At 42.2% G+C, this 13,772-nt stretch overlaps 1 long non-coding RNA gene across 1 annotated transcript in view; it reads left to right on the top strand.

Annotated features, from left to right (window-relative positions):
* The window catches only part of LOC140504352 (uncharacterized), a 17,876-nt gene extending 4,104 nt beyond the window's left edge, over positions 1 to 13,772 (top strand). The window contains exon 2 of the long non-coding RNA XR_011967069.1: positions 13,309 to 13,772. This is a non-coding gene — a long non-coding RNA (uncharacterized lncRNA). The remainder of the gene's footprint in view (positions 1 to 13,308) is intronic.

Genomic DNA, 13,772 nt, shown 5'->3' with positions numbered 1-13,772 from the left:
GAGGGACAAAGGTTAAAGATTAAGGAGAAAGAGGACACAGGATAAGGGAGACTAAAGCAATTGTTTTGGTACAAGTTAAGGAGAAGCTTTATGGTATTTCAAGATAAGGGGAAAAGGACTTTAGGATACTGTCAAGTTACAGGATGAGCTACAGAATGAGGCCCCCCTCAGGAGGGACCTCACAAAGTACTGGAAAAGCAACCCTTAATGTTCTTTTTAACTCCTAAGGTACTGTTTGCTGTGTCCACATCAGTTGTGCACAGAAAGAACTTTGCTTCTCAGTTGACCTTAATTTCTAACCTAACAGCTTAAATTGCAGTTACCAGCCACATGGTTTAATATCAATTTCAGATAGCACAGGGATACAAATATACACTGAAAGGAGCAGCCCTCTATTTGAAGACCATGGTGGTTGCAGCTAGGGAGGAGGAGACAGGAATGGAGCTTACTGTCTTCTTGAACTGGTTTTAGCAGGGAAAAGAACTGAAGTAATCAGATAAATCAAGTGGCTCTGGAGTTTTCCCTGAGTGACACTCGGTGGAAGGGAGAGAAAACCTTTAATGGGCTGGGAACTGGACTTGTGAAATTCATGAGCTGCTACAGCTCCTCGTTCCTGTTCAGTTTCCTATTCCAGGCCACTCTTGTGTCTCTCTTTCTGCCTTCATGGATACTACACCACCTCACAAGCTGATCTTGGCTCTGCTTACTTTCCCCACCTTTTCTGTCGAAGAGGCAGAGCTCAGTCCCCCAGGTCCCCACTATCTTGGAAGGAGAACCATGGGGGGAAACCGATATGAATCATAGTCCAGGTCAAATCAAAGGTCAAAGCCCCAGAAATTTAAAGAACTTTGGGTAATATCTGAGCATTAGCATCCCTATTCTCCCAACACTTTCCATTATGCCATGGAGCACATATTGAATTAAATAGGAAGGTTTCCTAGGAGTCAGAATGTTGTTGTTCAGTCAATTAGTGTCTGACTCTTCATGACCCCATTTGGGGTTTTCTTGGCAAAGATACTGGAATAGTTTGTCATTTCCTTCTTTGGGCCATTTTGCAGATGAGGAAACTGAGGCAAACAGGGTGAAGTCACTTGCCCAGGGTCATTTGAATTCACATCCTCCTGACTAGGGCTGGCAGGAATATTTGGATTCATCTCTATTCTGCCACTGACTTCACTATATGACTCTGAGTGAGTCTCCTGACTTACCTCACCTAATGAAATAATTAATTTCATTCTTATTCTAAGCATCATTATTAATGAAAACATAAAGGGACTGGGCAGAGGGGCAAGAACTTAGGATTTGGGATTTGGGAGTTCAAATCTTGGCTCTCTTACTTATCAGGTATGTGATCTTGGGCAAATCGCTTCCATTTCTCAGCCAATATACATTTAAATCCCTACTATGTGCCAGGCACTGTTGTTAAACATTAAGGATGTAGGAAGCATACTTCATAAATATGAGCTAGATTGAATAAATTACCCCATCGCATCTAAAGTAAATGCTACTTTAATGAGGTGAACTGATGTACCAGTGAATCAGTCAAAGACTTTTGATTAAGTGCTTTAGAAAAAACAAATTCTTAGATAATCTGGAGTAACATTGACAGGAGTAGTTTTCAGATTGGCTGATGAAACTTGATCACACTCTGTGGGTCATTTGTAAAATAGAAGATGAATCCAGTGCCCAAGTTATTCAAGCATTTGGTGGAGGAGAGATTTGAACCAATTTCAGCACCAGAAGTCAAGAGTAGACTGGACACCATACAGGAAGGCGAATTCATGTCTCCACAAGGAGTCCAACAAAGAAGCTAGACCATGTTTAACAGGAACTTCTGGAACACTCACAATGAGGAGAGAAGGACTTTCCAGGTGCTGGGAGGTACCCTTCTATGGTACCTACGTTCTTTAAGCTTGATCTCATTTTCTACATAGGAATCTATATATCCTTGTGGGAGACTGTGTCATAGACTTTATAATCTACTGACAGTGATGGTGGGAAGCACACCTGTGGGGGCTCATGAGCTATTATTGCTTTAGAAAGACATTCCCAACTCCTCTGGGCTACCCCTAGAACCCCGAGGGGAGATATAGCAGCCTAACTGTGGAGACCTGACTTGCCAGTGTGAGTGTGAGTTAGGACAAGGACTCTCTGAGATTACATCTACTACAACTAGATGATCCCAAGGGTCCCTTCCAGTTTTTACATTCTATGGGAAGTGTATGAGATTGTAAATTCCATGAGGACAGGGACTGTGCCTTATATTTCCCATAGTACATTGCATATTGTTGGTGATTAACAGTAGAAAAGAGAAAAAAGCAAGAAAAAACTCTGAGCCTCAGTTTCCTCATTTGTAAAAAGAGGGAGTTAAAGTTCCTTTCAGCTCTGAATTTATGATGCTATAATGCCTGATCCTAGGGGTAAGAATTACTGATGAGACTGTGATAAATATGACAACTTACAAAGCTAATGGGATCTTGGATTACATTAAGAGAAGCATGCACATGTGTGTGTGTGTGTGTGTGTGTGTGCATGCACATGTGCACGCATGCCTATAATCTGTCTTCTCTGTTTAGAGAACGCAGTGGGTCATAGATCAGAGATAGAGCTGTAAGAGACCTTAGAGGCTGGTTCAATTCTGGCAGTCTTGTTTTAGGGCATGGATAAAATGAGAATTGTCTGGATGTGAAGGTGTCTGAAGACCTTGCCATATAATGGTCAATTCAAGGAACTGACCTCTCATCAGAGAAAGGAAAAACCTCAGAAAAGGAGAGGATGGCTATGTTCAAATACACTAAAAGGTGTCTGGATGGAAGAGGGATTAAATTGGTGCTGTTTAGCCTTGGAAGTCAGAACCAGAAATAGTGAACGGAAATGACAAATAACCTTAGGCTTGAGATAAGGAAAAACATATATTTCTAAGTTATGAAAAGTGGTATGGTTTATTGCATTAGCAATTACGAATTGGTTGAGGCTGTGCCACTAGTTTGCTGTGTGATCTTGGGCCAGTCACTTTCTCTATCTAGTTTTCATTGTTCTCTGTAAAATTAACATCTTGGACTAGATGAACTCAGATGTTCCTGCTGTTTTTGTGACCTATGGCCTATGATTCAAGCACCCAGGATGACTTAGGAAGCAGCAGAGCCAGAACTACCAGTTTTGGTTCCTAGGACAAACATCACCGATGGCCTCGCTGGGACAAGCAGAGGGAAAGAAACCTTTACAAACTCACTTGGGAAGAGAGATTCTTCGGTAGAGACAGGCAACGTACTGCAAGGTAGGTACTGGGGAGGCCTTTACTAGGAAAGGAGTTGGGAACTCATTATTTTTCCTAATGAGGTGCTGAGTTGAGCTGTTCCTAACCCACAAAGGAGTGCTGTCAGCTCTCCCCAAATTTTAGTGCCCTAGAGTGAAGGCCCAGTTTGCCCTGTCCCAGTTACATCTCTGAAAACAATTTCCAAGAATGGAATCCTAGAAGAAAACAATTGTGACACTTACGTGAGTGATGGAGGAGGAATTGCTAAGAAGTCCAGAAATATGCACAATTCTATTTATTTCTGTGGAATCTGGGATGCTTTTTTTTTTTTAGTAATGTTGAAATCATAGCATGTGCTACTCTGAAAACAGCTTGAAGCTTACATATCTAGGCAATGCAGCTATGAGGTGAAGATCTTGTTTTAATGGGTCAAGACGTCTACTTGTAAATGTTTGTGTTGGATTGGATTGGATTGGAGTACTTTTCACAAAGAAGTCTGGGATCCTCATCCTAGAAGGGTTTCCCTATATTTCCAAACACTTATGGATGGGGGTGACCTTAAGAACTGACCTATCAGCTACTGAAGAAAATTCATCTCATTCCCCTAGACGTGAACCTTGTTTTGGACCCCCAAAGGGATCCTTTAGTTTGCTTCTGCACCTTTTTTTACCATCAGGTTAGGCTCTAAAGGACTGCAGCTCTTTCCAAATATCAGACTGACCTCACAGGATAAAGATTTGAGATTATCCCAAAGAATGTGATGGGGCAGATAGGTAGTGCAGTGGATAGAGTGCCAGGCCTGAAGTCAGGAAGACTCATCTTCCTGAATTCAAATCTGGCCTCAGACACTTGCTAACTCTATGACCCTAGGTGAGTCATTAACTCTATTTGCTTCAGTTTCCTCATCTATAAAATGAGCTGGAGAAGGAAATGGCAAGGCACTCTAGTGTCTTTCCCAAGAAAACCCCAAATCGGGTCATGGAGAGTCAGACACAACCAAAATGACTGGATACTAACAACAAAAAGAACGTGGTAGGGGGTAGTGGAAAGAATGACACCTCAGTCACTCCCCGGAATCACAGAATCTCTGAGTTAAAAGGAATCTCAGGAATCTCACTTAATCCAAATTGTACATGAAGTCACACAGAGTACATAGTATTGTGATAATGAACATGTCACTTTCTAAGTCTCAGCGTAAGCCTCATCTGTAAAATGGGTATAATATTTCCTCTTGTTCACTTGTGTCTGACTCTTCATGACCCTGTGGACAACAGCATACCAGGCCCTTCTATCCTCTGCTATCTCCTGAAGTTTGTCCAACCTCATATGCATTGTTTCTATGACACTATCCATCTCATCCTCTGTCATCCCCTTTTCCTTTTGTCTTCAATCTTTTCCAGCATTGGGTTTTTTTCCATTGAGTCCCATACTCTCATTCAGCTTCAGTATTTGACCTTCCAGTGAATAGCTTGAGTTAATTTCTTTAAGTGTTGGCTGATATGACCTCCTTGCTGCCCAAGGGACTTTCCAAAGTCTTATCCAGCATCACAATTCAAAAGCATCGATTCTGCAGAGCTCAGCTTTCTTTATAGTCCAAATCTCACAGCTGTCCCTTGCTCCTGGAAAAACCATAACTTTGACTATATAGACCTTTTGTCAACAAGCCAATGTCATTACTTTTTAGCTTCCTGTCCAGCTTTACCATAGCTTTTCTTGCAAGGAGCAAGCCTCTTTTAATTTCATGGCTACACTCACTGTCTGCAGTGATCTTTGAGCCCAGAATATAAACTCTAATACTGCTTCCATTTCTTCTCTGTCTATTTGCCAGCAGGTGATGGGACCAGTTGGTATGATCTTGTTAGCCAGCTTTTACACCCTCCTCTTTCACGTCATCAAGAGGCTTCTTAATTCCTCACTTTCTCCACCAAATTTCTCCACCATCTTACTCACACTATCTATTTCTCAGTATCATTATAATGGAAGTGATTTTCAAGCCCCCTGTTGCTATAGAAATGTGAACTTTTAATAAAATAATGTTTAAGGAGACAGATCCTTTCTAAGGTCCTTTTTAGCTCTAAATCCTATGAAATCCTATTTAGAAGAAGTGGCCCTCCCTATTGAGATAGGGTGGTTAAAGGAAAAGGCCTTTATTCTGCCTTTGAAAGGTATGGATGTCCCCATTAACGAAGATAATTGAGTTACAGATATTTGGGGATATGATTAGATTAGGGTTATCGAAGTTCTGAACCCTATGCAGGGATAATACCCTATAGAGTAGGTAATCTATATTTTATCTTTATGGTAATGTATACAAAGAAACAATCAGATTTAGGCTGAGCTGAACTGAGTTGGGCACATATCTCAAATGCACTCTTGTCCTTGGAGCACTGGTTTGGGTGGGTAGAAGGAGGGCACCATGAAGCCTGCGCCTCCAAGCAGTCCTCCAAGGCTACCAGAAGTCCCAGAAATCATAGCTATGAAGAGGCAGTGGCAGAGCAGCCAAGAAGTTTCTGGAGGCAGGAAGTCATATGACCTCAGGAACTGAGAAATATAGTATTGAGGGACAGAAGTAAAATAATGAGAATTCTTGAACTGTACATGGGCACCAGTGAGGCCTTGGTTTTTTGAGTTCTTCCTGTGTAGTGAAATAAAGGCTATCTTTGACCAAGATACATTTTTACCATTAATGCTTGCATGGGAACTGAGAACTAGATACATCTATAGAGATCTAGATACCAGTTTTATCATGCTTTTCCCAGGGGAGACCCTAGATGAGGACAAAATGAGCCAAATTCTAGGTTCCTAGGGCAAACTCTGGATGGGAATCCAGGCCAAAGAGTGATCTGTGGAAAGTCCCCAAGACTGAACCTGATCCATACATACCCTGAGTGCTGGACTATGAATTATAGGTTATTAGCCTGTCATAATCTCTGAAGTTCCTACCTAAAGAGAAGCTCTTTTAGCACTCTCAGCAGTGGCCATAGCCTTGGGATAAGTTTGAAACTTCCCAAGGTGACTTCTTTTAAGGAACAGTGCTCAATGGGATATAAAAGTTTTGGCATGCCTGTTATTTAAAAAAAAAAAATTCATCCTCATTATGCGGCAGACTCCAGAAATACCTTTGAGAGCCATGATTTACATATTATTACCTGCGGATTCATTTATTTTCTCTCCTCGAAATGAATGTGGCTTTGGAGATATACAAAGGGCTGTTCTCATATCTGCCAAACCACTGAGCCATATCTGCTTTAAACACTCCTCTTGATACAGAATGCTCTCCCTGAGCTGACAGAATTCTCTTTCCTGCAGTGTGAGGCAAGGAGCCTTCTTTAGTACTAGCAATTTCTGATTATGTGCCCCTGTAGATGGACAGATATACAAGAATGGGAGAGTGGTTGGGGCTGTATGCCAGCTGGTTTTAGATTTTAGAGGCCCAGAGAGGGGAAGCAGCTTACCGAAGGTCATACAGTTTGTGAAGGACAGATTAATTTGCTGAGATACCAGAGGTAGCACAATATAGGCAGAGTTTGGAGAACTGGTTTCCAGACTATGCATGTAACCTGTGACCTAGAACTGGAACTCTAAAAAGACACGTGCTAGATCTAATTTTGAATCAATCAAGCAACAACCTTTTATGTACCAGACACTGTGCAGGCCCTGGGGGCACAAAGCCAAAAATGAAATAGTTCTTGTTTTCAAGGAGCTTATGTTCTAAAGGAAGAGACAACATCTACACATAAGCATATTCACACTGTTGTAGTTGTTCATTCATTTCAGATTCTTCGTGACCCTATTTGGAGTTTTCTTAGCAAAGATAATGGAGTAGTTTGCCATTTCCTTCTCTAACTCATTTTATAGATGAGGAAACTGAGGTGGACAGAGTTAAGTGACTTGCCCAAAGTCACATAGTGTCACAGCCAGATTTGAACTCAAGTCTTCCTGACTGCAGGCCCAGTGCTCTATCTACTGTACCACCTAACTGCCATATTCAAAATATATACAAAATAAATGCCAACCAATTTTGGGAGGGAGATATCAGTAGTCAGGGGGATCAGGAAGAGCCATATGTAGGAGATGGCATTTGAGCTGGACCTTGAAGGAATCTAGGGATTCTAGGAGTCAGTGATGAGCAGAGATGGCATTCCAGGCATGGGAAACAGCCTGTGCAAATGCATATTGGTGGGAAATGGGACGTCTTGTATAAAAAACATCAGGAAGGGCAGTTTAGATAGACTGAAAAGTACATAAAGGGATAGAAAGTTTAATAAAGCTGGAAAGGTAGGTTGAGGTAAGGCAGCAAAGGGCTTTAAATGCTAAATGGCCTTTGCTCAGAAATGATCCATAGTGCTGCCACTCAGGGCTTAGGCCCTGAGAGCCTCTGAATCTGCCTTATTTCTAGCTCTCATCTAAGTGTCTTCAGTTCTTTGCAAAAACTATGGAACTTATAACAAGTTTATTGCAGAAAACCAAGGATGCAGAAAGGACATTCATCAGACATAGATAGTACATAGGCAAGAAAATTTTCTCTTCTGCTAGACCTTGCTTCTCCTTAGCATCTGTACATTCTGTACATCTGTACTTCTAACTATGATGAATATTTTGAATACTGCGGATAAGTTCACTTACCTCAGTGGTATACTTTCCAGGGATGTACACATAGATAATGAGATTGACATATGCATTGCCAGAGCTAACTCGGTGTTTGGGAGGCTCTGAAGTAAAGTATGGGAGAGAAGAGGTATTAGGCTGCCTACCAAACTGAAGGTCTACATAGCCATTGTGCTAACCTCATTGTTGTATGCCTGGGAAACCTGGACAGTCTCCCAGGGCCATGCCAGGAAACTGAATTGCTTCCATTTGAACTGTCTTTGGAAGATTCTGAAGATCACCTGGCAGGACAAGGTACCAGACACTGAGCTGAACTTCCAAGTATTCAAATCCTGCTGTAGAGAGCACAGCCCCAGGTAGGCTGTTCATATTGTTCGAAGACCAAATATGTATTTGCCTAAACGACTATTTTATGGAGAACTCACCCAAGGCAAGCACTCACAGGGAGGTCAGAAGAAGTGATACAAGGACACTCTCAAGGTATCTCTGAAGAACTATGGAATTGATTGTGTGACATGGGAAACACTGGCACAGGACCACCCAACATGGTGTACCTACATCAAGAAAGGTGCAGTGCTGTGTGAGCAAAGCAGAATTGCAGTAGCTCAAAAGAAAAATGAGATGTTCAAATTTAGAGATATCTCCACTCCAAATGTTCACTTGGCCTATTTGTGTCCAACCTGTGGTAGAGCCTTCCGAGCACATAGTGGTCTGATTACCCACAGATGGACACACTGTAACTCGATTCTAGCATAGTCATGTCTTCCAGAATGAAGGACAACAACCAACCAACCATGCAGGACGTTTCCCTATATCCACACTGTGCCCCTGAACTAGAAAGTAATAACAATCATAATAGCTACCCTTTATTCATTTAGTGCTCTAATTACCTCATTTGAGCCTCACAACAACCCTGTGAGATAGGTACAATTATTGTCCCCATTTAACAATAAAATTTTACTTATAAATGTAAAAACCTCTCAGGTTACATACAAAAACAAGTGCTGGTTGGATTTGACCCATGAGACCTAGTTTACCAACTCCAATTTTTATAATTTTGTCTAGATCTATGACTACATTTATGTCTGTATATCTATGTCTATATCTTTGACTGTGTCTGTGTCTACGTCTGTTTCTATGACTAAGTCCATGTCTATGTCTATGGCTGTATTTATGACTATGTCTATGTTTGTGGCTAGGCATATACCAATACCTATGTCTATGTCAATGTCTCTGACAGTTCTTAGCTGTGTGACAGTGGGCAAGTCACAGAACTTTAAAGCTGACAGGGACCTCATTGCCATCTAATCCAACCCATACTTGAAAGGAACACCCATTATAACATAACCAACAAGTGGTTATTTAGAGTGAATGATTTCCTGTGGGAGGAACTCATCTGAGGCAAACCATTCTACCCTTCAACAGTTTTCATTGTTAGGAAGTGTTTCTCGACATCAAACTTAGTTTTGCCTCTTTGCAACTTCTACTCATTTAATTAAATTTTATGGTCTTTAGTTTCCTCGTTTATAAAATGAGCATAATTGGACATCATCTGCCTTCAAGGTTATTGTGATTCTCAAAGGAGATGCAGCATGAGAAAGGCGCTTAAAACTTAAAGTGCCAAGTAAATGCCTATTTTTATTATTGCCTCTCATGTTGGAATCATGTAGTGCTTTACAAGTAAGTTATGTTGCTATCTTGATGTGTGTGGCTCATGGGAAGGCAAGAAGAAACATTTTTAACATCCATCTAATATGTTAGAACTGTTTTTTAAATGCCAGGGATGACAATTGAAAGCCAGTACAATATGACAGCAAGAATGCTGGTCTTGTTGTCATGAGACCAGGGTTCAAGTCCTAACTCTGACTACTAATTGTGTGACAGCTTGCAAGTTGCTTACCCCTCTCTGAAGTTCAGTTGCATCATCCACAAAATGGAAATGAGTGACAGCATGTGGATGAAGGACCAATCCTGGAGTCAGGAAGACCTGTGTTTAAGTCCTGCCTTTAATACATAGCAGCTGTGTGTTACTGTGTGACCATGGGCAAGTTAGTACCTCTAGGCAACTCTTGAAGAACTGAATTTATAGATAAATTATTGTTCTGCATTGGTGAAGGCAATTTCCACACTAGAAGTTCTTCACATTAATGAAATCACAGGTCTAGACCAAAAAAAAAAAAAAAAAAAGGAGGGAGAGTGGGAAAGATACTTTCTTCCTTGTATGATCCCTGGGAAGAAAGTACTATAGATTAGGATCACAGAGACCATGGAATGGAATAAGCATTGATTAAACACTTACTGTGTGCTAGGCACTGTTCTAAGCTCTTTACAATTATTATCCTATTTGATCTTCATGACAACCTTGGGAGGGAGGTTCTATTATGAGCCTTATTTTACAGTTAAGAAAACTGAGGCAAATATAGGTTAAATGACTTGCCCAGGATCACACAGCTAACAAATATCTCAGGTTTGGATTTGAACTTAGGTCAAACCCAACTCCAAGGGCCAGCACTCCATGCTCTGTGCCACCTAGTGCACTTCATTTTGCAAGGAAGGGAACTTTGGGGAGAAGATTTGACTTGGCCAAGATCACAGAGCCAGTAAGTGGGAAAAATGAGGATCCAAATCCAGGTCTTCTGACTCCTAGTCCATTTGCTTTTTTTCTCCACTGTACCATGTACTTAAGTTCAGTGGCAAATCAGTCTGCAAGCATTTAAGTGCCTTCTCCATGTTTGTCACTGTGCTCAGGGATGAAGAAACAAAGATTGGAGTGGTCTAGACCAACCCTGCCCTCAAGGGGCTTACCCCTACTGGAGGAGGAGTGGGCCCCAGGAATTCTCTCATCCATCAGCATAAAGTTGCTTCTAGGTCACAGGTAAACAACCACACATCAACCCTCAGGTCAAGGATAAGGAACAAGGTAGGCCCAAGCAAGAAAGCTTTAAAGTTCAGCTCTTAATGTGGACCAAGAGTCCAAGGGACCTAATGATCTGGAAAGCAAGATGGATTAACCAGCCCTGCTGAAGTTCCCAGTTCTTTCTACAGAGACAAATGGCTATAATTCTCTCAAGAGCTCAAAATGGAAATCCAAACTGGGGGAAATGTGCTTGAGCCCAGTGCCTGTGAGACAGGATGTTCTGTGAGGTTTATAATTAGAAAAATACTCATAATAGGCCCAAGCATATGGAATAATGATAGGGAAACCTAAGCACAAAAACTAATAGGGAATTCTGGACAGGGGGAGCATGAAAGTACTCTGTTCAACCTCTTACTCTCCTCTTCCTGCCCCCTCCCCAAAGAAAGAAATCCTCAACACATCTGCCATTCTGGTCCGGGTCTCATTATTTCTCACCTGGACTCTTACAGTGACCTCCTACTTGGTTTCACTGCCTCAAGTCTCTCCCCATTCTGGTCCAAAATCCACACAGCTGCCAAAGGGATATTCCTAAGACCCAGATCTGACCAGGTTACTCTTCTGCTCAGAAACCTTTAACAACTCCCTATTCCCATCAGTGTAAGATAGATACAAGGTCCCTATATAGCTCCCATTGAAAGTTTTCAGCAATCAATCTTTCCAGCCTTTATTTAAAATTTCTCCCCTTCATGAACTCAGCATTTTAGCCAAACTGGCTGTCCTCTGACCTTGACACTCTATTGTTTGTCCCCCTGACTTTGCATGGGTTATGACTCCGTGCCTGGAAAACAGTCCTTCACTTCTGCCTCTTAGTATCCTTTTAAGGCTCAACTCAGGCATCTTCTCTGGTTTTCCAATCTATTAGGGCTCTCCCTTCTATGACTGCCTTATAGAGTGGAGACACATCTTACCTGGGGGTGAGGTTTTAAAGTCCGTGTGGAAAGTGAAAATTGGCTAGAGTCTTGCCTTCTCTCGGGAGTCCCTTGAATCACCTATAAATCACATAATCAGAAGACACCTCCCCAGCCCCACTGTTATAATCCCTTCCCCCTTCCCTCCCAGTATAACTGCAGCCTCACTTCAAGGGGATCAGGGGAAAGAAGGGTGGAAGATGGGAATTGTTTTGGCAATACAGAGGTGAACTGAGTGCCGGTTGTAGAGCAGGGACACCTTGTTTACCTTAGCTCCACCAACTCTGCCCTCACTGTTAGCTCTTCCTTATTCCAAAGAATGAAATCTGCCTTACCAGCCTTCTCACCTATATCATTACAACATACCAGTGGCTGTTCACCATGGAGATCTTGGATATAGTGTGAAGTGTGGAAGACAGGAGGGGTGGCACATAGAGGACTGGTAAAGGTGAGGGGGTGGTGCCAACTCTAGATAGGTTGAAAGTCATGTGTTAAAGAGAGGCCCTATATATATAGTCTCAACCCCTCCCTCCCTTCCTGCTTCTTCCTCTCCCTCTCTCTCTCTCTCTCTCTCTCTCTCTCTCTCTCTCTCTCTCTCTCTCCCCTTTTCTCTCCTTCCATCTCTCCTTCTGTCTTCCCTCCCTTCCTCTTTCTCTTACTGTCTATGTCCTCCACCCTTTCTTTTCCCTCTCTGTTCTCTTCCCTCTGTCCTTCCTCCTCCTCCTGCTCCTCCTCTCTCTTTCTTCCCCACCTCCTCCCTTCCCCAACCTCCATCCCCAAATGCATGGTTGAATTCCCATAAGGTAAATGTGCATGTGAGGTGACTCCACTGTGTTTACAATGAAGTCTGCTTTCAGCAATCTTCAGGATTACATGTTATGTGTGACTCAGTGCTCCCAGTAGACATTAAAAGTATGCTTATCTTTCAAAACCACTTATCTTCAAGTCCTCCTTCCATCCATCTGAAGTTAGTGTCTTCTCCATTAGCTCAGCATCATGGCTCATTATTCTCTCAGGAGTCATGTCCCTTACTTACGCCCAACAAACCCCTGGGCTGCCCTTTAGGAAAGCTTCACCAGACAGTGGAAGCAGATTATTGTTGTACATGTTCTATCCTTCTAGTAAGGGATAGGCTTCTGGAGGAGAGAGACTGTTTGATTTTTCTTTGTATCTCCAGTGCTTAGCATACTACGTTGCACAGATCAGACATTAATAAGTGCTTACTGAATTCACAGTAACAAGGATTTAGAGCTGGAGGGGACCTCAAATGCCACCATATACCAGTCTCTTCATTTTACAGAAGAGGAAACTGAGGCTGAGGATAAGGGACCTGCCTAAGATCACTAAGTTTCTAAGGAGACATACTTAGGCACACATTTGATAAATATCAGAGGCAGGATTCCCTCAAATCCAGCTTTGTATCCACATTGTCACCCAGTTGCCTTGAACTGAATCAGACTCTGAGAGCTGTAAGGGACTGTGGGAGTGATCAAAGTGGGAGTTAAAGAGGCTAGGGGCTGAGGCACATACGGCCTGAGCAGGGGCTGACTTGGACTCAGACTATGAAGCAGTGGGTCCTTCCATGGTATTGCAATAACCTTATTAGCTTTCTCTTTAAGAGTATGCCACCTCAAGGATGCAAGAGCAGAAGAGATGTATAGAAGAGATGAACATTTTTTTGTCCTTGGGGCTGACAAGAATGCAGAATCAGCAGAGACCAGATGAAAATAACAAGAGGATCAACTGAGGCACTGATAGACAACTTTAAAAGGACCATTGCCAGGATAACGAATGCTCTCCTCCTCCTCTTCTACCCCCCTGAGCTGGAGCTTGGACTAGTCATAGAAGACTGTGCAATTTACAATAAACAAAGCAGGAGATACGGGTCTGATATTTGAGTGTCATTTGGGGAGAGGTCAGAAAGGAGATGTGGCTGCGGGGGAATGGGATGTGATTAGTCAAAATTTTAGCTGCTATACCCAGAAGGAAAGTTGGTCTAAGACTATGTTTATGCAGTACATTTATTCCCCATGGTTTTTAGCTGGAGCTCTGCAGGTTTAATAAAAATGCTTGGATAATTCTA

Source organism: Notamacropus eugenii, chromosome 5, assembly GCF_028372415.1.
Source record: "Notamacropus eugenii isolate mMacEug1 chromosome 5, mMacEug1.pri_v2, whole genome shotgun sequence".
Taxonomy (NCBI): domain Eukaryota; kingdom Metazoa; phylum Chordata; class Mammalia; order Diprotodontia; family Macropodidae; genus Notamacropus; species Notamacropus eugenii.
The sequence above is the reverse complement of the archived record's forward strand: the minus strand, read 5'-3'. Positions and strand labels throughout refer to the sequence as shown.